The sequence below is a fragment of the Triturus cristatus genome, chromosome 1_2, assembly GCF_964204655.1.
Source record: "Triturus cristatus chromosome 1_2, aTriCri1.1, whole genome shotgun sequence".
Lineage (NCBI taxonomy): Eukaryota > Metazoa > Chordata > Amphibia > Caudata > Salamandridae > Triturus > Triturus cristatus.
Genome location: NC_140580.1, coordinates 540,864,252 through 540,887,949, shown reverse-complemented (window position 1 = coordinate 540,887,949; position 23,698 = coordinate 540,864,252). Strand labels below are relative to the sequence as shown.

The 23,698-nt window shown below is 44.1% G+C and overlaps 1 protein-coding gene across 2 annotated transcripts in view; it reads left to right on the top strand.

Annotated features, from left to right (window-relative positions):
- Positions 1–23,698, top strand: part of LOC146867586 (zinc finger matrin-type protein 4-like) — a 1,117,486-nt gene that overhangs the window by 231,431 nt on the left and 862,357 nt on the right. The window lies entirely within an intron of this gene.

The window sequence follows — 23,698 nt, the reverse complement described above, 5'->3', positions numbered from 1 at the left end:
TAGACTGAAAGAGACAGAAAAAAAACAGGATTTTTTTTTTCCTTCTCTCTATTCCTCCCCTTTCTCTCTCTTTTTTTCGACAAACTGAAAACAAGGAAAACGCTAACCCATATTATACATAATAGGTGGATAAGGGGGGGAGAGCATCGTGAGGAAAAAAAATAAAATAAGGGAGAGCTGGATCGGACAAATCCTGAGAAGCAGCCTCAGCTGCCTCTTAGGTCCAGTGATATATATATATAATGAAACTTTATTGTACATCGCATGTGAACACAAAATGCGGTCGTCAATCTCAAATGTATTGAGATTCCTAATTTGTTTTATTAGAACCAACTTGAACTGTCTATGCAAACCGCTTACAAATGATGAATTGTAGGCATTGATTTGTTGAAATGATGCGTTACAACTTTGATCTTGAAAAATACATGGTGTCATAATGTATGTTTTCTACTTTCATGAACATTGATTGCTATTTCTAAGGGAAATTGCTGGACAACAAACTACTCGAAAAAGGCTAAACGCCGAAACGCGTTGTCTTGCTTTTTGGCGCACAATAACGTAATTGTGCAGTCTCCTGGTGTGACGCTCCTTGTTTTCTCCAGCTGGGGTTTCGTGAAGGACTTTGTTATATATATATATATATATATATATATATATATATATATATATATATATATTTATTCACTGAAAAAACCATAGGTTTCACACATGTTATAGTTAGCTGTACATTTCACTCGTAAAAAACCAATGAAATTCCCCCGTTATAGTTAGTGCAGGCAACTATAACTCACGCAACCGCAATCCTCTGCTGATGCTAATACTGTATTTAGACACTTATTTGCCCATGTCTTCTTCCATTAAATTTTAGCTATACATATATTACAAATATTTTTTTTTCATAAAGACACATATGTCATCAGCAGAAGATTGCGGTCGCGTGAGTTATAGTTGCCTGCCCCCTTTTCACGTTCTCAACCTTTGTTTTTCACCCCCTCAGAGTGCGAGAGACAAAATGGCGGCCGACACTTCCTGGTTTCGACCAATTCGAATGTTTACTAAGATCTAACAACCAATCAGCATTGCGCTCGCGCACGGCAGGGTGCGCGCACCCAGCGCGCACGGTGCGCGCGTATAGATATATATATGCTTTTAAATGCTATTTTCTCAGGAAATACTGAACATATTTACACCAGACCTGCAAAAGGCACTTCTTTGGCCTTATGGCTACCTCTCTGCCAAATTTCACGTAATTCTGTTCAGCCGTTCGGGCTGTAGCTGCGACTTAAGTCCCTATGGAAAAATCCATGGGGAAAACGCGTTTTGGGACCCCCCCTTTTTCTCGGCCCCCGCTTGACGAATCCCCCCGAGACTTTCAGGGAAGGAGTGGAGCGGAGCGCCCCATTAGTTTTGAAAATTTCGCGAGGATTCGTCAACCGCCGCCAAAGGTATTCAAAATAGAATTTTGAGATTTCCTATGGAAACTCGGTCCTAACTATCACTATCTACTGGCGACCGCCAGTAGATAATATATATATATATATATATATATCGTCTATTTTCTGGGAGAAAGCAGTGGTACGAGGAGTTTGGATATTGTATGGAGAGACTGCCTCCAATTTGTGGACCCCCTCCTCACCAAGCAGGCTTCGGAACGGCAGTCAACCGCCTGAACGGGAACCGTGCTGACGACGATGCGGGCTCGTTAGTTGGAGTCAGCTGGAACCCCGAGGGCACTGAACAGTATTTCCTGCAAAGGAGTAACCGAAGCCCCCTGAGCAACAACAAAGGACGAATATTACCTGACAAGCGATACTGAGGAGAATACGGCACTCAACTCGTGGATTACTCGGAGGAGTGAAGACGGGAGTGGGAGCTTTTATTTTTCCGAAGGTATAAGCCGACAGGTACGTGAATCTTGTTGCGAACAGGGGAGGAGGTGTGCACCAAGGCGTATATTCAGGCAGTTCAATAAGGATGCAAAATATATGAAAACTTGGAATAATAGTAATATATTGTATAACACTCACCAAATATGTCCGCTGACACGCTAAAAAACAGGGAAACAGCAGCGGAGGAAATGTTTTCGGACGATCCTGCTGTTCAACCCAAAACAAACAAAGAAACGGAAGGAGATAGTAATGGCAAAAGCAAGGGACTTAAGGATAATTATCGGACATTGGAGAAATTAAAGAAACAGGAACAATCTAAATGGTGGTAGGCAAGATCCTTGCAGAGATATCTTGATGTGGGGAGAATCCCGAGGGGTCTCTGTATCATGATCGCCCCCAGTTACGAGACACCAAATCCATTGATGATGGCGGAGTGGGCCCAATGTAATTTAGAATCTTCACGACGGTTAGTGGGCATATTAGTTAAATATTCAGAAATTGACAGAACAGAACTTCAAGCCAAAATAGAAGCATTAGAAAGTGAAATTCAACATCAAGGGGAGGCACAGAGCAAATCAAAACTGCAGGAGGAAATGATAAATCGACTCCGCAAAGAAGAAGAAAAAATCAAAGCAAGGAAAACATACAAGTTCAAACGTGATCGAGACGATTACGCAAATGGTCAAATTTTTACTTTTGCCAGGAGATACGACATGCTGAGAACAACTACAGCTAATCAACGATGCAAGGAACTGACAACAGAGACCTGAACCATCAACAAATGGGATCTGAATCTGGGTCTGAATTAAGCTCTGCCATAGATAGTGGATCGGATACAGAACAGATGCAGAGAAGACAGGAACAAGGGGCATTAAGATTGACCCCGGGGGAAGAGTTGGACATTTTAAAAAAGAGCCGAAGAGAAACACTGCGACCCCGAAACAAGGGACCTGCAGCAGCAGGAGCACCCAGAGGAGAAGGGGGAGAAGACAAGCCCAAAGAAATAGGAGAAAACAAGAGGAGGGGTCGAGGTCGAGGCTATCGCAGATAAAAGAAGCTAATATTGACAACATAAAGACTACCAATTCCAACACCCATGCTGAAAATACCATCATAGATCTGGCTAATATCATTTTAACTATAGCTGAACAACAATTATTATCGTTAGGCCTATCATACTGCCCAGAATCTAATTTTGATTATGTGCAAACCAGGGCAGACATTTACTGTTTCATTAGAAAACTTAAGTTAGCAAAATTCCATCTGTCTAAGGTTACAACTAGTCATGAACATAGATAAAGGTAAAGAAAAAGAATTGTCGGGCCTAACAGTATCTGATTTGGAAATACTGCAAGATATGCATGAATTACAAGTGGATCAATCACAAACTGCTAGTAACATGGTTGCACAAATAAATCCAGACTATCAAGATCATACTTTGGACAAACTAGCAGTGAAAGCTAAGAAACCCAGCACCCCATTCAAGGTGAAGTCTAAATTTGTTCCTGTTATGCCACGAGACTCCCTAGACATATTCAGTGAACAATTGGTGGCACACATTAAAAGTCTTAATTATTCGTTAAATAAATCAAAGATGAAATACACCCATCAAGAAAGAAGTTACTATTCGTTAATGAAAAAGCTGAACGACAATAAAAAGGTGGTCATTAAAAATGCGGACAAGGGTGGGAATACAGTGCTGTGGCCCTTACAACAGTATCTAGAAGAAGCTCGCAACCAACTCATGGATGTAGAATGTTACCGGAAGAGTACCATCCTAAAATACAAGCAGATGCAAGAACAATTTTTCTCTTTACTGCGGGCATGGAAAAGCGTGGGTATGATTAATTGGGATGAATACAAGTTTTTTAAAATAGATCACCCAACCATGCCAGTTATGTACTTTGTACCTAAGATACATAAAAACATCACTAGACCACCTGGTAGACCCATTATTGCTGCTTGCAATGGACCCTTAGAAAATGTGTCCAGGTATATAGATTATTTTTTACAAGATCATGTGAAAGGATTAAAATCGTATGTGCAAGACACAAGTGATTTTTTGAGAAAGGTTAGAGATATAACATGGGATGAAAATTACATACTTATTGCACTGGATGTATCGTCCCTATATACCTGTATCAGAAACGCAGACGGTCTTAGGGCAGTTGAATATTTCTTGTCAAGTAGAGCCATACATTTTGAGCAACATAACGAAATGCTCTACAACATGCTGTCATTCTGCCTAAACAATAATCTGTTTACCTTCAACAATCAAATGTACCACCAAATTCAGGGAGTTGCGATGGGGGCCAGCTTTTCCCCCAGCTATGCCTGTTTATTCATGGGCTGGTGGGAGGAGCTGGTCCTCATGAGGCAACATGAACACACATTTAAGACACATATTGTGAGTTGGCTTAGATTCATAGACTATTTATTTATTATATGGGAAGGAAGTGAACAAAATGCATTAGAATTCATAGAACATCTTAATGAAAATAATGTCAATTTAAGATTTACTCATGATATAAGCAGTGTACAAGTTACATTTTTAGATGTGCAAATCAAAATAGTAAACAACAAATTAACTACTACTCTGTTTAGGAAATCAATTGCAGGCAACACACTACTTCATGCAACCAGTGCACACCCAACTCACCTCATCAACAGCATCCCTTATGGGGAAATGCTACGTATACGCCGTATATGCAGCGAAGAGGAAGAAGTAGATAAAATGCAGACAGAATGCCGCAATCGTTTCCTAGCACGAGGATATAAGAGTAATGTCATTGAAGCAGCCATACTTAAATCTAAACAGAAAGCTAGAATAGACCTACTACAATATAGGAATAAGCCTGAAGATAAAAACAAAGTATCGGATACAATCAGACTTATTTTAGGTTTCTCTAAGCAAGAAAAACAACTTCGCACCATCATCAGACGTAATTGGCCATTAATAAAAGATGATCCTATTATAGGGAAGCTTATAACGAAAAACCCCTCTATAACATTTAGAAAGACCACTAGCATGGGCAATGCGTTAGTAAAAAGTAGCCCGGAGGATCTGAGTAAAACAACATGGTTATCTGCTAGGAAAGGTTTCTTTAAATGCACCACCTGCAAAGCTTGCCAGCAGGGTGTAAACACCAGCTCCTATTGCACTGCATTTGATGACAAAAAACATTTAATCAAACAACATCTAACTTGCAAAACTGAGTTTACAGTGTATGTGTTGGAATGCAGTTGCAACCTCAAATATATAGGGAGCACCAAACTGGCAGTGCACAAAAGAATTTTACAACACATGACGACCATTACCAATAATGATGTTACATACCCAGTTGCAAGACATTTTAAAGAGTTTCATGACAATAATCTTAAAGACCTCAGATATTTTGCTTTTGATTCAGTACCGCCACATAAAAGAGGCGGTGATCGTGAGGGCAAATTACGAAGACTGGAAACTAGATACATCCTAGAATTTCATTCAATGCATCCTAGAGGCCTTAACACAACGGAAGACTTGCACACGTACATATAAATGTTACTTTTAATCTTCTTAGAAAAGAGTAGGATATTATTTTATTTTATATTCCTAACTACTAAGATATAGGTTGCACTGCAAAACATCATTCAGAAAGGGATATACTAGATTGCTAGATCTGTGCCTATTTGGGAAATGGAAATGTCGGGATGATAGGATTTTTTAGGAGTGGAATGGATAGGCTAATCAGAGTTGTGATTATAAAATTGGATTTTACAATATTTATATATTTTTCTATATATTTATATATTTATAATCGTATATCAAATATTTTATGAATATGTTCAATAATGTGCGTCATATTTATTATATGTATTTATTATATGTATTTATTTGTATTATTAAGTCATTATATCACACTCATATAATCATAAATATGTCAGGACATGGATTCCAACACACTATATGTAGATATATTCTCTAACCATACCCTGGACATTAGCCCTTTTAAACCTTCCAAACCCTCTTAACCTATTCATGTGGTTTTATCCTTAATTTTAAACTATAGCTGCTACAATTATATTATAACCATTATTTACTCAGCCAAGATGATATTTTGACATTAGATTTTGGTATATATTTAAAAATGGTATTGTTTTTATTGATGCCATATTTTTCCATTTTTATATATATTAGGTTGTATATAATATTTCAACCAACATATATTATCATGGCCACGCACAGCACTTTAATGAATTTCTAGTCATTAGAACTATGTACTATTTCTTTTCTTTTTTGAATTATCCATGTAATCACATTAGCCATTTTTGCACATGTAAATTTTATATATAGAGAACAATGGAATGTATCATTAACGACAGCTGAGTTCGCATTGAAACATTTATTGAGTGATAAACTCAAATACAGAGGGTGCAGTTTTTATAACTTTAGAAATACGCACTACCTTGTTTGTTTATTACAATCATGGATGTTCTAGGTATTAAGAACAATATGCTAAAGCATTAACCACTATATATGTATTTATACGTGGAAAACAGAATTTAATCTGATAGTATTTTATTCATGTCTATTGTTTACTAATGAAGCACTAGCACTTTAAAAATGGCTCTCACAGTCCAGAGCGTGTCATGTGATCAAGGCCGAGGGACGGCCGAAACGCGTCATGGCGGACTAACTGGTGGTGTACAACAAATAAACTAATATAGAAGCACAGATTTGGGTCCACACTCGTCTATTTTCTGGGAGAAAGCAGTGGTACGAGGAGTTTGGATATATTTATATATATATACACACAATAAAACAGGACCCCATTCGAAAAAGGCCACTTGGAAGTTAAGTATAACACGTAGTTTAATGGCAGCATGCTGGTGGGAGACTAAAACAGGAAACCACATCAAAAATAATCAAATCGCCAGACGCGTTTCGGGAATCACCAAATCCCTTCTTCTGTGGCATGTTGTGTGAAGAAATGAAAGCGCTGATACTGCCTCAGTTCATATGCGAAACACCTGCCCCGAAAGAGGCGTGGCCGTGAACACGGCCCTCGGGATGTTGTAGTGCACAGGTAAGTTTTCCCAAGTGGGCACGCAATTCATTTAAAATAAACACAGTTCCAATCCCAAGTGGGTAGAGGTGGGAACGAGCAGTCATCTACCTTGCTTTGTTGCCGCCAGTAGTGTTAGAGTGAACACCACCCTGTAATAGCGCTCACTCTCCTTCCATCGTTGCCGCCATGACACCAACTAGGTGCCAGCTGAGACCCGCAGTTCAGCGGCGGGCCTTTCTCGCGACCGGGAACGGCATATATATATATATATATATATATATATATATATATATATATAATATACACCCTACAAAATAAGTGGTGTAGTGGACCTCTGCCTGGTGTAATAAACTTCCTGGAAGTCAATGGGATGTGGAGGAGGATAGGACTTGGCATTGTTTTCTTGTTTTTTGAATTCTACTCCTCTGATTTTGATATGTTGCTGACATACTTTTGTGGTGTCATTCGGTTTTGTTGTTTGTTGGCTAATTGTTCCTTTATGTTTATGTGTTGTGTTGTCTTTAGTATTGTGCTCTTATGTTGTGGTTTATATTGTATTATTTTGTGTTGTAATGTTGTGTTAAATTGTTACAATGTCATTGGTAGGTTGGATCGATGTTTTGTGTTACGTGGCATTGTTTTTGTACTTTCTGGGTTATGTATGGGGATTAATGTTGTATAATGCTCTCGCTTCATGGTGTTATGGTGTGTTATAAGTTGAAAATTTGGGTTGTGTTATGTTTTTGCATTGTTGTTTTGTTATCTTTTTTTTTTATAAACTCTTTTTATTTAGAAAACACCGACATCAAGGCATAGTATCACAGCATTACAGCATAGGCAGATGCAAGCACAAGGATTTATCAATACAAAGTGTAGCGACATTTGTTTTGTTATCTTTTGTTGTATTTTAATGTGCGCCTGTGACATGTTATCATGCTGCAGTTTTGTGTTATTTTCCATAAAATGGATTAGCACCTTGCACAGGATTTGGTCTTATGAACATATATACATTGATTTTTGAAAAACCAAAGGACGGACGGGTGGGAGGTTTGGGTGAGGGGAGGTTTCAGTTTTATATTTTTTTCAGATGGTTACAGTGGTTACAATTGCCACAGTGATATCACAGTTTCTGTCAATCAAGATTCGTTTTTTTTTAAATTATAAATTAAAATCGAACTAGTGATTTTTAAATGAAATCACTATTCTAAATATTTAGTTTCGGTTACACAGCTGTTTCCAACAAAAATATATATTATTTGCTAACAACTCTAGCATCCTTTGACACATTTGGATAAAATGTCATAAACATTTAGCGAGTTTGGCTTAATTCTGTTGCCCTTGACCAAAACTGCAGGAAGATTGGCAGACAATAAACAGGGAATAATTGCATCACAACACATCCGTCTAAAGCCCTAACCTGCTTATATATATTTAGAACAGGAACTTCTACCATAGGAAGTAATGTAAATGCCATCTTGGGTTTGGGATTTTCTCAGACAGCAAACACTGCAAAGACAACAATCTTCCACAGCCATAGACATAAGGTTATAACTGCCTATTCCTCCTTTAAAATAAAATTTTCTAACAACGGCTTGCAAACAAAGATGCCGCACCTTTTGACATTCCTCATACCGCTGCACCGTATGGTCACCGACAATGCCAATGCAGAGTGAAGGAAAAATTCCCACCACACTCTGAGAAGATAAATACCAAAAGATGAGGGTAGAGGCTATTAGAGACCGCACCTAACAAATGAACAGTGTCTCAAAGTATCGAGTAGTGCAGGGAACCAAGGAGCCCTCCCCTCTATACTCCTTAACTAGGAACAAGTCCTACAACAATATTACATGCAAAGCGGTCCTGCACTATATAGCATATTATAGAAAATTCAATACAGTGAGCACACGGAAAGACATCCAAGTCCAAATGTGTGTTTCTTGAATAACTGCACAAAACATCTTTATAAATATACTTTGTGTCACATTGTAAAGCCCTGAAGAAGTCTCTATGGGAGATGAAACGTGTTGGCTATGAATCTTTGCCTTTGAGAAAATAGAGAGAAATCCTTTTAACCTCTTCAATGACCATGACGAGCTGGTCTCGTCATGGGCCGCGGTTGCGCTGTGCCCATGACGAGACCAGCTCGTCATAAACCCCGCCCGCTAATGCAACGGCCGGCACAGGGCGGGGAAAGGGGCGGGCACTGAAGGGGTTAAGAAAATAAAGAAAAACCTTTTCAAGAAACACACATTTGGACTTGGATGTCTTTCCGTGTGCTCATTGTCTTGAATTTTGATGTGGATTTTCTATAATATGCTGTATAATGCTGGACCGCTTTGCATGTAACACTCTGAGAAGATGTACTAGAGGCACACTGTCTTCACCTGTTACAACACAAGGCAGTAAGCCGGTGCCAGTGAGTCCTATTCTGAATCCTGCTCTGGGATGTGTGCCCTCCTCCTGGAGCTCCGAGTTTATCAGGATGCTGCTGGAAAATAATAACAAACAAGTAAGGGAGCATGGACCACAGAAGCATCTCTCCAATAGGGTTCACTATATGAATGGTGTTACCAATGTATCAAAAATTTGAGAATCACAGATTCCTTGACCTTCATATTATGAAGGTGAACTATGGCATTGATTAGCAACATATGATTTTAATTGTGAAGCATGAAAAATAGAATGAACTCCCCAAGAATGAGGAAGCTTCAGATAGAAAGCTTCAGAATGAACCTGATATATGATGGTATTAGGGCAAAAATATCATGGTCAAAACTTCACTGGCACTGAATGCACAGGAGACCACTAATCCTCAACACCAAGAGCAAACATGGAAGAAGAGGTTCTTAACTTGCCTGCGTTTTCGTTCATCGTAACCTATTAATGTCCTAAACTTTCTGGAATGGGCTGTCTTCATTTCTGTAAATGATACATGTGCTCAGTAGCTGCTGGGGACAAAGGATCCACATGAAATGAAGAGAAAGGACTCCTTGATGGAAGCCTTGCAAACAAACAAATATGGTGACTCCTTGGTTGGGGCTATGAGTGGCTTTGTCATCTGAAAACTCAGCCATTGGCAAAGAGAGAGGGCACCCAATCATCTTGAAAAACATTACAGTGGCATTTTGGATAGTGTTCAACTTTTTGATGAGTTTGGTATGTTCGCACATTGGACTGGGACCGGCGAAAAAGAAAGATCTTGTTTAATCCCCCAGCTTTGTAAAAAGTGTTCCACAAATATGAAAGATCTTGCGTTCCTCTAACAGAAATTAGTGTATGTGGTAAACGATGAAAGTGAAAACTTTCAGTCAAGAACATTGAACATGAACCATATTTGAAAAACTATCAACTGTACCCAGGATAATTCAAAACCCTTCTGAAGGTAGAGGAGCTGTAATAAAAGCAGTACAGTGTGTATGCCATGGTGTCAGGGCCACTGCTGAGGGCTGCATATGTCCTAAGGGTTCAGAATACAGTAATTAATATTGAGCACAAATTGGACAAGAAATAACAACCCAGGACATTAGAATGTACTTTAATCCACAAACACATCGAAAATTACCTGTCAAGGCAATACCCAGTAAAGCAGTTTTACTGATGACGAAGCTCTGCATGAAATAGAAAAGAGGAAACAACTCCATAAAGCTTCTATGCAATGCCAGGGTAGTGAAGGAGGGCAGCTAAGGAGGAGTGATAGCCAGTGAATGAACTGGTCGTCAGTGGTACTGCCTCACAATGATCAAGGTGCAGTGGCCTCTAAAGCAGGTTTGCTTCTATGGCCACAGTGCTGTCTGCCTCAGAGTATATGCACCCCTGCAGAAAACACCCATTGACCAAATTAAAAAGTAATGTGGTTATACTTAGAGCTGTTTAATTTAAACAAAACTGAGTTGTTAACATTATTGCCTGCACCTTTGAGCAACTAAGTGGGAAAAGCAAACCAACAAATGAATGTGGGCATTAGGCGCTTTTCAGCCAAAAGCGTCCTTGAATACTAGGTCACATGAGGCATTTTACCACACATTTGTTCAAAGGCATTGGCTTAAAGTGCGTTAGGTCCTTCAGGTAATTCTGAAAGGGAGTTAAGGAAATAATCCAATACTCTAGGCCCGCCGTAGTCCATGTGAGCATTATCCATCATCAGTGGCAAGCAGTTATATGTGCCTGCCAGTACCTTGTTCGCCAATGAAATACTAGATGTGCTTCAGAAAGATGTTTGTACCTTAGGCGAAATAATGTCCTCTCATACCTTGAGCCCTATAGGCAACAGGTTCATATTAAATCCTGTACTAAGAGAAGTAAATCCAGGTTTAAATATCCAAATAATGTGTTTGTAGCAGGGGTTGCCCCGATCGGCATGCAGTTTACAAGAGAAGCTATACATACAGTTTTACAAGAGAAACTATCCATACAGTTACACCGAAATTACAGTACTGGTGGTAGTGCCCTTTAAAAAAATGCAAGACAAACCAGGAGCTGAACTTTGATAGTATCTTTATTCCTGATGGCCCTATTTATTGCAGCAAATGCACAACCCTAGCAGCTGCTCCAATCCACCCTGAGACTGTCACTGATCCAGAAGAATGGTATTAGAGATTCGAGTCTCCTGAACGAGAGGCCATCCCATTTATAGTGATCTAGAAGGTCTGCATTATGGCATTATTTGGAAAAAGAATAATTGAGCAGTAAACTCATTGGTAAGGCATATCTCTGCCAGTGTCATCTCATTGATGATCATCTTACATATTTTTAATCTTCTTCCTCCTCTACCGCCCTTTCAAAAACATGTCATGGACACTGATTCTGTTGCAGGAGTCATTGTAAGAAATGCTGTTGCCATCAAAATAGCTGTCTTAAATGGTCCTCCAGGAAGCTATTGGAATGTGATTTGCATAGATCTTTTATAATCAGTGTTCACACTTGTAGTGGAATCCACCAACGAGTCCTCTAAAAAGGCATCCTATGTGCTGAACAAAAATACTACTGTAATATGATAAACACATCAGACAATGATATCAAATGATTTCAGATCCTCACAATCATACACTGATGTCCCAGCCATCCACCACCAAATCTTACCCCCCCCAGAAAATATCCAAACCTCTCCAAACATTTTTTTAACACAATCAAAATGATCCACACAAGCTCTCCTACCACATTTTTCTCATTATAAACCAAAAAGTGAGTACAACCTTCCAAGCAGTAATCCGGTTCACAAATTCAATTACCACTTTATCTGATATCATCAAAAAGCTAGCCTCCATCCTCACGTCCACAATCACATTCATTTCTATATTCTCCCCCCTAGGATAGATCATACCATCTTCACCCACTCTCAAAAGGCTATCATACCCTGGAGGTTCTGGCAAACTTTCAATCCATCTCTGACTTTTAAGGCCTAAGTACCACGAAGAGTGGTTGTAAATAACTTGAGCTGAAAACACTCTTTGGATCGAGGTAAGCTAGTAGGACTAAAAGCATGCTCCTTGAAATCAGAACACCGACAGTCACCTGTGGTCTTATTGGACTCTCCAGCAGCCATTGACAGCACAGCTCATCCTTCAACATTTGAAAATTAGAGATGTCATTTTCAGGGCCGCCCTGTGAAAGCTCCAAGCCTTTCTCTCGGATTACAAACAGCTCGAACAGATCTTCGGTGTGTTTCTGGCAAATCAGCTCCTTCAATTTTTTAGTCATTCAGTGTTCAATCTGTTACCCCTGCTGCTGCATGCCTAATTGTTATATCTGTCTAGTGTCACTAAAATATCTACAGCTACCCTTCAGGTATAGGTTTATGATGTTTGGACACTGATACAAGAACACAGGTAATCAGGGAGTGCTTATGGGTCCGTAGGAAAACCAAGGTATGTCACTGATGACTGTATTTTGGCTGAGACACCTGGGAATGAATCCAGGCTGAAATTCAACAGTCCGAAGATGAAAATGATCCTCACACAAACTTCCCCCACAAACCCCAGTCCCATGGCCATCATTTATTGGCCTGTCACCAAACAGTTCATTCATTTTCCTGCTTAGTCATGCCTTTTGACTGCAGGTCACACAATTTGTACGCTATGGAAATACCTTATCCATCAGCCTTTTTTAATGGTTGATTGAAGAATCCTTTGCTAATTCAAAGAAAAGCAGCTAGATCCATTTTCAACCTTAACTTGTCAATTGCTTTCCGGCCTCCATATGTAACACTTGTAGCAGTTTGATACATGGCACCAAAATATATCTTGGGCAAAATCCTGAAATATGATCTTTCCAAAACATTAATACCCTGCAGCTCCATCATATGACTAGCTTCAAGAATAAAGTAATCGCAGTTTTGAGGCCAAACCTTTCCATTTCATGCTCTAGGACACCGTCAAGGACGACCTTGATGGAGACAGAATAGCACATTCCTTTCAGGAAATAAGAAAGAAATGTTTCCCCGAAGTAAATCGCTCAGCTACTAACTACTTCACCCATAATGTGTGGCTCATTGGTATAATATTCTCCTTTTCTCTGAACTTCGCTCTCATTTTATGCTAACCTGCCCCTCTCAACAACCAACACTCCTGGTTCCTGTTAGGTTCTCTTGCCTGATGGCATGGTAGCTTATGGCTCTAGCACAAGTGTGATCTGCAGGATCTTCCTTCTCTTATGTTTCCTGCTGGTCTGCCTTCCTCCACTTCTGAACGGACTGTGCAGGTATTCATTTACTCCTTGCTTTGCTGGAATGCCATCTTGCCTCTTCTAACTACCTATATCCAACCGACACTATTGCATGAGGAATAGTGCCAGTTCAATATTTCTAATTCTTTCACTTTCTTATATTTTGCTCCTATACCCCCTTCAAACATGCCCAAAGTGTTCATGGCTTATCTTCTGTAGCCTCAATAAACCAGCAGAAGGCTAATTTTGAAAACATTTTCTTTCTCTTAGATTTTCATTATCTTGTGTGTACAAGTTCCAACTCGGACAGTTTTCTCTGGTGGCCAATGTTTACCTTCTTGTTTGCTGCCATTTGACATATATCTAATTCCAGTTACCCTAATATCAGCGCCACCCTCACACAGCTCAGATCTTTATTGAAATCTTACCTAATTTGTGACTGCTGTAACCTTGGGCGTAGTTCGCGTAGTAGCGCTACGTGTAGCTACGCGACGTGCACTTCGCACAACGCGAGATACGCGTAGCACTACGCGAACTGCGTAGTGCGCTGTTCGTGATGATTGCACAGTGCCAGATACTTGTCCGCACTGTGCAATCATTGAAAACGGCATCTTGCACAATGGGGGCTGTCGTTTTCTGCCGCTCGAGTAGATTTTTACTCGAGCTACAGCTTTCTCAACGCGGACTGGTAGTTTCTCATAGCGAGCGGTCGCGAGCATACGCGACCACTCGCAATGAGAAGCCTGACCTCCCCGCGTTGAGAATCTCGCTGGGAGGTTTATTTTCCACGCTCGCGATCGGCAACTTGATATTGCTGATCGCGAAGGAGGAAAAAGTCTCGCCGGGATATCATTTTGCTCGCTCGCGGTCGCCAACTTGACGTTGAGGACTGCGTGCGAGCATAAAATGTCAACTACGCTACGCGATTTTGCACTGTGCTACATGCAATTCGCGTAGCGCAAAGTAGCACAAACTACGCAAACTTTGCGAGCGTAGCGTAGTTGTCCGCCCAGGGTTAGACTGCTGCTGATTTGAAGGCTTTTCGGTGACCATCATGTGGATATGACTTTCTTATAGCGCACCACAGAAGGGACTGTATTTAATTTATTGTCCTTCATTGCTCTCTACTATTGCCAACAGACCATTGATTAATCAGCCCAAACTCATTGCGATGCCTCAAAAATGTTAATGCCTCAAACCCATCGGACATGCAAACATCCTTCCTCTACCACCACCTCAGCCCCCCCCCAGTGCTTGAACAAGATTTCAACCTCCCTCCTATCCTGCTGCTTAGAAGATCCCCCTCCCCACTCATCACTCCAGCACATGACCAGTGAGGCCCCTAATCACCTACACTGCAAGCCAACCCATCACATTCCAGCACACACCCAATAACATTTGTGAATATTTTGAATTCATTTCAGAATATAGATATGTTGTTTTTCGGTCCTTGTGATTACTTAACATATTCACTTAACATAAAACCATTGAGGTGTGTGTGCAAAGCACATATAAGATTGTTCAGGCTCTGGGACAGAAAAGTAGCTAAAGGCACGCATTCTGATTGTCCCCACACCTGAGATGAAAACAAGGTAGTTACTCTCAGGGTCTGTGTCCATCATTGACAGATTTAGGGTCAGTGTGGGAGGCAGTGATATTCCCGTTCAATCACAGAAGCGTCGAGTGCAGGCAGGTAAATTGTCTGTTCTTGCACTGCTCCAGCCCAGACGGGCTTTATTGACACAACCTTGCTCTCTGCTGCAGATTTGTATCTGCAGAGACAGATTTAGACAGGTGTTTTGAACCTGCTGTAGAACAAATATCATCCTGTGCAGGGAAGCCTGCTGTGGGAGCCATGCATCAAACTCTCGTGGCTCCTCTGGGGGCTAGCAGCCAGAGAGCCAGAGCACCAGCTTTAAGGTCAGTCCTCAGCAGGCACGGCTTTGTTATCTAAAGGAGAAAAAAACATGACTACACTTTTTTTTGCTTAAGCATCATTTCTGTTATCATTGGACATGACATTTTATTTTTCCAATGGGATTTTCATCTTTTTGACACTTGCAAAAGCAATAGACTCACTCCATATACTGTCCTGGTTTAGGCTAACCATATGGTAAGCTCTTGCACAATGCACTGTACTGCTCTGGCCTGAGCACACAGATCTCCTGTATCAATCAATCAAGCACTACTTGTAAAGCGCAGCTTATCACCCGTGAGGGTATCCAGGCGCCGGACCGCTGAGCTTAATCAAAAAGCCAAGTCTTGAGTCTCTTCCTGAAGTCTATCAGCAAGGGTGATGTTCGGAGGTGGAAGGGGTGTGCATCCAGGACTTGGCGGCGCGGTGGGTGAAGGAGCAGCCTCCGCTTTGGCAGATGTGTGGTGTCTGGGCGAGGTAGACGGAGCAAAGCTTTCTGGATAGTTGGTGGAAGTTCAGGCGGTGGTTTGTGTATGCTTGTCCTTGGTCGTGGGGGGCTTTGTAGGCATGTGTCAGTAACTTGAAATGGCATCTTTTCTGGACAGGGAGCCAATGGAGGTTCCTCAGGTGTTGAGGACTGTAGGTCAGTTATGAACACAGAGAGCACCTTCTCAGCAGCAAAAAACACACCTAGGCGCAAATCACTTCTGAATATGATATAAATCTCACCCTGTACATTTAGACACCAACATTTCACATCTTGGCATTGGTACAAATACCGCTCTCCTTTCTGATGAAACACTGCTTAATTAGGACCTGATGTGCATATAGGAAGGTCTTGCGCTCATCCAACCCAAATCAAATTCCTCTAGTGTCTCAGGAATTCTGTATCATACATGGGAAAGGCTCTAGAGTCTAGGGTCAATGCAAAAAGCAAGGTAGAAAGGGGACCTCATTTTCTGTGTCCCTCTGCAGGTGTATTGAACATGACAGTCCACCATTGGAGATACTATCTCTGGGATGCTTATAATTGCCATGATCATCTTTAAATAAGTAGAGCTTAAGTCCATCTGCAGCATCACTTGAGTTAAAAAGGTCTAGTCTTCCCGGTCACTCTTTCCTTTTTTTCACTGAAGCCACCCAAACCGTATAGTCCAGTATTTCACTTACTAATATGAATAAACATTTTCCTTTTTTGCAAGCTTGCTACAAAAATATAAATCTGTAATATAAAAAATATATAACAGGTAATGAGTAAAAAGTTTTAGTATTGTCAACTCCAGTTTCTGGTAACATTTACAAACTAATGGCCCTTTGGCCTTGTGGTTTATGAAGTCACCAGGAACCCTTGCTGTCAATATCTAGCATCACAGTTGCTTGTTATCTAGCATATATACCGCATTTACCTAGCTGAGAAGCAGCGGAGTGCTGTACATTATGAGAGGTGATGAAATACAATCTCCAAGATCATGTACATCAAGTGGGAATTGTACAAATATATTTCACATTTTTGATCACTTTTTTATTGGTTAGTGTCAGTATACGTTTTGGCTGTTTTTTTTCTTGTGTGCTGGACAAAGAGTCTTAGATGACATGTTTTCTTCTCCCAGAGAGTTTGCATCTTAGGAGCTTAATTAATTGGTATTCGTTTTCTATATGTAATTTTAAATCTTCTTTCAAATTCTGTATAAATGGAAAAGCATGTATATTATGTAGGATAGTGTAGTGGTGACTGGTTAAGGGTAAGGATTAAGCATAAGGGTAAGGTGTAATGGGTGAATGGTGTAAAGGTGTAAGGTTTAGAGGAAGGGTAAATGTTTAGGGGTCAAAGGAATAGGAGGCCCTCATACTCTTGCACCTGGAGGGTAGTAACATCCTTCTCCATGGCCTCCCAGACTCTGCAATGGCACCCCTTAAGGGCAACCTACAAACTGCAGCACATTTGGCCCAGCGCCTAAAGAAATATGATCATTACATCCCCATTACAGTGTACCTTCATGGACTCCCCTTGCTAGCCTGCACCATCTTCAGAACAAGCTGCATCAGTTACAAAAGCCATCACAACCAGAACCCTTGCATTTCTTGCAGAGAAGCTCACCATCTCTAGTGGTTGTTGGCACACCTGCTGCCAAGGCACCACCAGACTGCAGACCGAAATTGTAAAAAAGAAAAAGCAAGGCAGGCGGCCTTTTCCATTTATGCATTCAGGATATGGAATATTCCCTCACCCATCAGAACTGCCCAATGCTCCTCCAATTTAGGAAAGAGTTGAAGACTCACTTCCTGAAAGACACTACATCACAATTCATTAATCGTCCACAACCCAACTGCCTCTCCTAACTCGTGTTGACTATATATAGCACTCCTCTGCCTTTTGGCTAGGTTTACTCAATAGAAATAACATATACATACCTAAAGAGAAAAGGCAATGAATTAAGGGTAAAGGGTTATTAGTATGGGGTAATTTGGGTAAGAGGTTAACAGCATAAATTTAAGGGTTTAAGTATAAGTGGTTAAGGAAAAGGGGTTACAGGCAAGGTGTAAAATGTAAGGGTAAGTGAGTAAGGTCTGGTGGCTAGTATAAGGACTAAAGAGTAAAGAGTAAAGTGTTGAGATGGGGCAGTTGTTATGAGGCTAAGGAGTTTAGGCTGTAAAGGTAAGAACTAGGCATATGGTAAAGATAAGGAGAACGGTAATGGGTTAGGGTAAGGGGCAGTGTGCTAATAGGTTATGTGTATAAAGGTAAGGAATTAACTTTTGAGGCTTTTTCACCTCTGTGCGGAGCCCTATTTGGATATTTGAGATTGTTTTCTTCTAGGCCTCCATCATTTATTTTCATGTATGGATCGGTGCCAAATTTGCACCCTTTTAGTTTGAGTTTTCCGAGGAAAAAGTGTCTGTTTTTTCCCTCAAATAATTGCATCAATGAAATCTTTGCTGTGCTAAATACCCAATTTTCCCAGCTTTCAGGAACATGCAGAGCTGAATCAAAAAAACGATTTTTTTAACCACAGTAAAGGCATTTTTCAAAGAGGTAGCACATTTTTCCTCCTTTTTGTGCTTTTAACTTACATCTAGATTGTGGTGGCAACCAGTGTTAAACCCATGGGTGATCTGTAAACGTATAGATTTCTAAAAAGTAGAAAAGATTCTGAATTCAGAGCGGGGTATTTTTTTTAGATCTTGCAAGGGTTTCCCAAAGAAACTAACTGTTAAAATAAAACAAAATTAAATATGAGAAGGAAAAAACAACCATTAGTGACAACGTTTTTTTGTCTGTAACTTCTTGTCATGATGGCCACTTTACAAAAGCAATATATCATTACCTCCACTAGACCCTTCTGGTTGTGGGGATGTATAGGGTTTGTAGGTTGTCCAAGAACCCAGAGCTTCCCAGAGTTACCCAGAGCTACCCAGAGCCAACAACTGAGCTGCACCTTACAATGGTTTATCATTGTGTGGCGAGAATAGAGCGATTCATATTGTAAAATATAGAGAGTGAAAAATGCGTACCAAGAAAAATGTATGTATTTTTTATGTTTAAAACGTTTTTATTGAGACAAAACAAACCATGGGGGAGGGGGATAGGAGGGCAGGATACATGGAATACAGTCAAAGAAAAAGGGTGCAACTCCAGAGGGTTGGCAATAGGTAGCGCGGTGGGTCAGGGGGAAAAACACAGTAAATGAAAGCTAGAAATACAAGCTGTGGAATCCCCGCACGCGTATCCGACACCTCAAATCTAAGCAATAAAAACCCCCCCCATCAACACCTCAATAGAACACAATCCCCCCCCTCCCATCCCCCATCCTCCCAGTAACGAAACAACAACACTCCCCCCCCCCGTCCTATGGTCCCGCATCAGAGTAATCCTAACCAGGAGGCCCCGCACCCCCCCCCCTTCCCCGGGGGGTCCCCGTCTCACATGTAAGCTAGTCCGCCGGGGTCACCGGCGGCGTCAGCCTGAGAAGCCTAAGATACCTCGGGCAGGTGAGCTCCCGGAATTCAGTGGACAGCAGCGCTAGAAAGGGTTGCCATAGCTCTTCAAATTGGTCTATCTCCCCCGCAACCGTAAGCGACAGCTTCTCCATCCCCAGCACATGCCAGAGCCTATGCAACCAACCGGTAACGGAGGGGACGGTGGTTGTACGCCAGTGGATTAGAATGTTCTGAACCGCAGACCCCAGCGCGATTGCGATCTGCCTACCCCTACGGGACTTCAATGGGTACATTAGGTCATTGGGGAGGCCCAACAGGACATACGCCGGGAGTCGCGGCAGCTCTATCCCAAAGTGCTTATCCACCTCGTCCAAGACTTCCTTCCAGTAGGCGGTCAGCACTGGGCAATCCCAAAGAATGTGTGTAAGGGTACCTTCCTGCCCGCAGCTCCGCCAGCACCCCCTGTCAGTGTGTTTATGCATTTCATACAGTCTCTCCGGGGTGTAGTACCAGTATGTGGACACCTTAGTAAAGGTCTCCGTAAGGCCCGTGTGATATGCAGAGTGCCGCGCCCGATACGCAATTTTGTCCCATTCCTTGTGGCTGAGTGTCCTACCCAATTCCCTGTGCCAACGCTCCCTCCCCGGGTTGTAATAGTGAAACGGCGGGGGTTGTAGGTATTTGTACAGATCGGTGATCAGTTTAGCGTCGGAGGTCCGAGTAGCCAACCACCTCTCATACGGTGTAATTGGACGGGCGGCGGTGGCACGCACCTGGGGCTGGAGGGCCCAATGCCGAACTTGCATGTAGCGCAATCTGTCCAGCTCCGTCAGGCCGAACTCCTGGCGGAGTTGCTGAAAAGGAATCACTCCTTCCGGGCCATAGATCTGGAAGAGTGCCCTGCAGCCCGCCTGCACCCAGTGGGAGAAAACCCCCGGCTCCATCCCTGGGGAGAAGTCCGGGTTGCCCGCAATGGGCGTGAGCGGCGAAGGGAAGGTGGTAAGGCCCCGGGCCTCACAGACCGCGTCCCACACACGCAGGGGGACCCGCGTAACAAAGGAAGCGTAAAGATTAGGGGGGCGATGCGCGCGGCGCAGGAATGGAACCTCTTGTAAGGTGCGGCCCGCCACTGCCTGGTCTTGGAAGAGCCAATGTTTGTCGGACTCCCACCTGCTCCACTCCACCAGATAGCGGAGCTGTGCCGCCTGAAAGTACTTACGGAGGTCCGGAATGCCGAGACCCCCCGCTTCCGGAGCAAGCGTGGAGAGGACCCTCTTCATGCGTGGCCTGCGGCCCTGCCAGACAAAGCGGGAGATGTCAGCCTGCATTTGTCGTATTCAGCCCACCGGGGGTTGGAGCGGAAGGGCCCGGAAAAGATATAGTATCTGGGGCAACACCGTCATCTTGACCGCCGCGATTCGCCCCAGCCAGGACAGCAGGCCTTTGTTCCAGCGGCCAAGCTCGTCCTTGATCTTCCTGCTGAGGGAGGCATAATTGGCCGTAACCATCTCTGGTAATGTAGGCGCCAGCAGAATCCCCAGATACGGCACCGTGGACGAGAACCACTGCATGGGGAAGAGCCGCTGAAGATCCCTCCTGGTTTCCGCAGCCAGGGACACGTCTAATGCCATCGACTTGCTCATATTCATTTTGAAGCCGGCCACCCCCGCAAAGGCGTCCAGCTCTCGGAGGCAAGCAGGCAGCGACCTCCTAGGGTCGTCCAAAGTCAGCAGGACATCATCCGCGTAGAGACTGACGGTGTGGACGTACTGGCCCATCCGGACCCCGACAGCATCCGGATTGTTACGAATCCTCTGAGCAAACGGCTCCATGTAGAGGGCAAACAAGAGCGGCGAAAGGGGGCAGCCCTGCCGCGTGCCGCGCTCGATGGCAAAGCCACCGGAGCTACACCCGTTGACCCGCACCGACGCTGAAGGATGCTTATAGCAGTTAAAGACCATGGTGCGGAACTTATCGCCGATTCCCAGTTTCTTGAGGACCAGCTCAAGATACGGCCAGTGAACTCTGTCGAAGGCCTTCTCCGCATCAACGGACAGCAACATCCGCTCCCCCGGGATCCTTGAAGCCTTCTCCAGAACATGCGTCACCCTCTTGGTGTTGTCAACCGTCTGTCTGCCGGGCACAAAACCAGCCTGGTCCGCCTCCACCAGGTCGGGGAGGTGAGGACTCAGCCTGGACGCGAGAATCCCCGTGTACAACTTGAGGTCGACATTTAAAAGCGAGATGGGTCGGTACGAGCCGCAGAGGGCCCGGTCCTTCCCAGGTTTCGGGATTACCGCGACCGTCGCCCTCAGGAGATCCGGAGGGATGGCTCCTGGTTCGGAGAAAGAGTTAAATAGCCGAGTAAGGACAGGGGCCACGGCCGTGCAAAAGGTTTTGTAAAATAGCGACGTGTACCCGTCCGGGCCCGGGGCCTTGCCATGTTTCAGCCGCGCGATAGCTGAAATCACTTCCTCAACATGGATGTCCCGCTCCAGGTGGTCAGCCTGAGCCGGATCCAGTACCGGGAGGGTCACCGACTCCAAATAGCCGTCGGTATCCCGTGGCGAGGAGGGCTCCTCAGCATACAGCGCCTCGTAGAAGCCGCGGAAAGACTCCGCTACCTCCGCGTCCCCGGAGACAACCCCCCCGTCCGCGCCCACCAATTCTTTCACAACGCTGCGCTGTTGCGCGACCCGGAGCCGGTGTGCTAGGAGCTTGCCACATCTGTCCCCCCCAGTGTAGTAGGCATGTTTCAAGCGTAGGGCGGCGTACTCCGCCCTGTCAAGATCCAGAGCCGACAGGAGCTTCCTCGCTGCCTTCAACTGCCTCCACACCCTCGGCGCCCCCGTACGGCGGTGGACCTGCTCAAGCTCCCGGACTTGAGCTGTCAGCTCATCCCTCTTCAGTTGCCGCTCCTTATTCTCAGCTGCAGAGATAGAGATGAATTCCCCCCGGAGGACGGCCTTCAATGCCGCCCACTGTGTCGCCTGCGAGGTGTCAGTGTTGCTATTGTGGGTGAGATAGTCCTGTATGACCTCCCCGATGCGTTGCACCACCGACTTTTTGTGTAGAAGTGTATCCCGGAGGCGCCACACCCCCCGAGAGGGGGAGGCCGCCGGCCACTGGAAAACGCCGGTGACTGGGGAGTGGTCAGACAGGGTCAAGACCCCGATGTCCGCCGCCGTGGCAGCGGCACGCATCGGTCCACTCACCAGGAGGTAGTCCAGCCGTGAGTAGGTTCGGTGTGCGTGCGAGAAGTAAGAGTAGTCCCTATCCGTGAGGTGCATGGAGCGCCAGAGGTCGTGCAGATCCACTTCCGCAATCCGGGCCCTCCCAGCCTGGGACAGTTCCTCCGTCTGCGGGAAGCGCTGCGCCGATCTGTCCATCGCAGAGTCAAAGACAATGTTGAGGTCTCCCCCCAAGATAATGTGGCGGTCGGGGGAAGCAGTGACATCCACCAGCGCGGAATCTAGGAAGCGCTCTTGGTGATCGTTTGGGCTGTAAACGGAGCCGACCGTAAATGCTATGCCTCCCAGGCACATGCGATACGCAAGGAGCCTCCCCTTCTGTTCAGCACACTTATGCAACACCTCCCCCCGAAAGGAGCTCGCTAGGAGAATGGCTACCCCCGCCGTCTTGTTCGCTGCCGAGGAAAAGAACTGGGAGGGGAACTTGGCAGAGCGCATCCTATGGCAATCTCGGGGCAATAAGTGTGTCTCCTGCAAAAGGCAAATGTCCGCCTGCGTCCCCTCCAGCAACGACAGGATCGCTCTGCGCTTCACCGGGTTGTTCAGACCCTGAACATTAAGGGTCACTACCTTTAGGCCCGGCATTCCTCGCGGGGGTCGGGAGCGCCATGCGATGGGCAGGGAATCAGCGGGAGGGGCGCGCGGGGCCGCAGCGCTGGACAAGCCAAAACGAAGCGGGCATAGACAACATCGGACGGGACCTTCCCAACCCCAAAACAACCCCCTCCCCCACCCAAAACACAACCCTGGCAACTAGCCACCCACAAACTCAAACACCCCATAGTCTCAGTCAAGCCCCAAAACGGGCAAGTCCGCAGAAAAGAGCGAAGTGGACGTCCAGCCACTCACCTCCAACCGCTCCCCCCCAACCCCCCCGCCCCGTACCAAGCATGTAAAGAAGCTAAAGACATCTCCCCCTGGAGTGTGTGTTAGGCCGTCAAGGCCACGCTAGAGGAGCCGGTCGAGTCCCCGGCCGCCGCCCTCAGGGCGTCG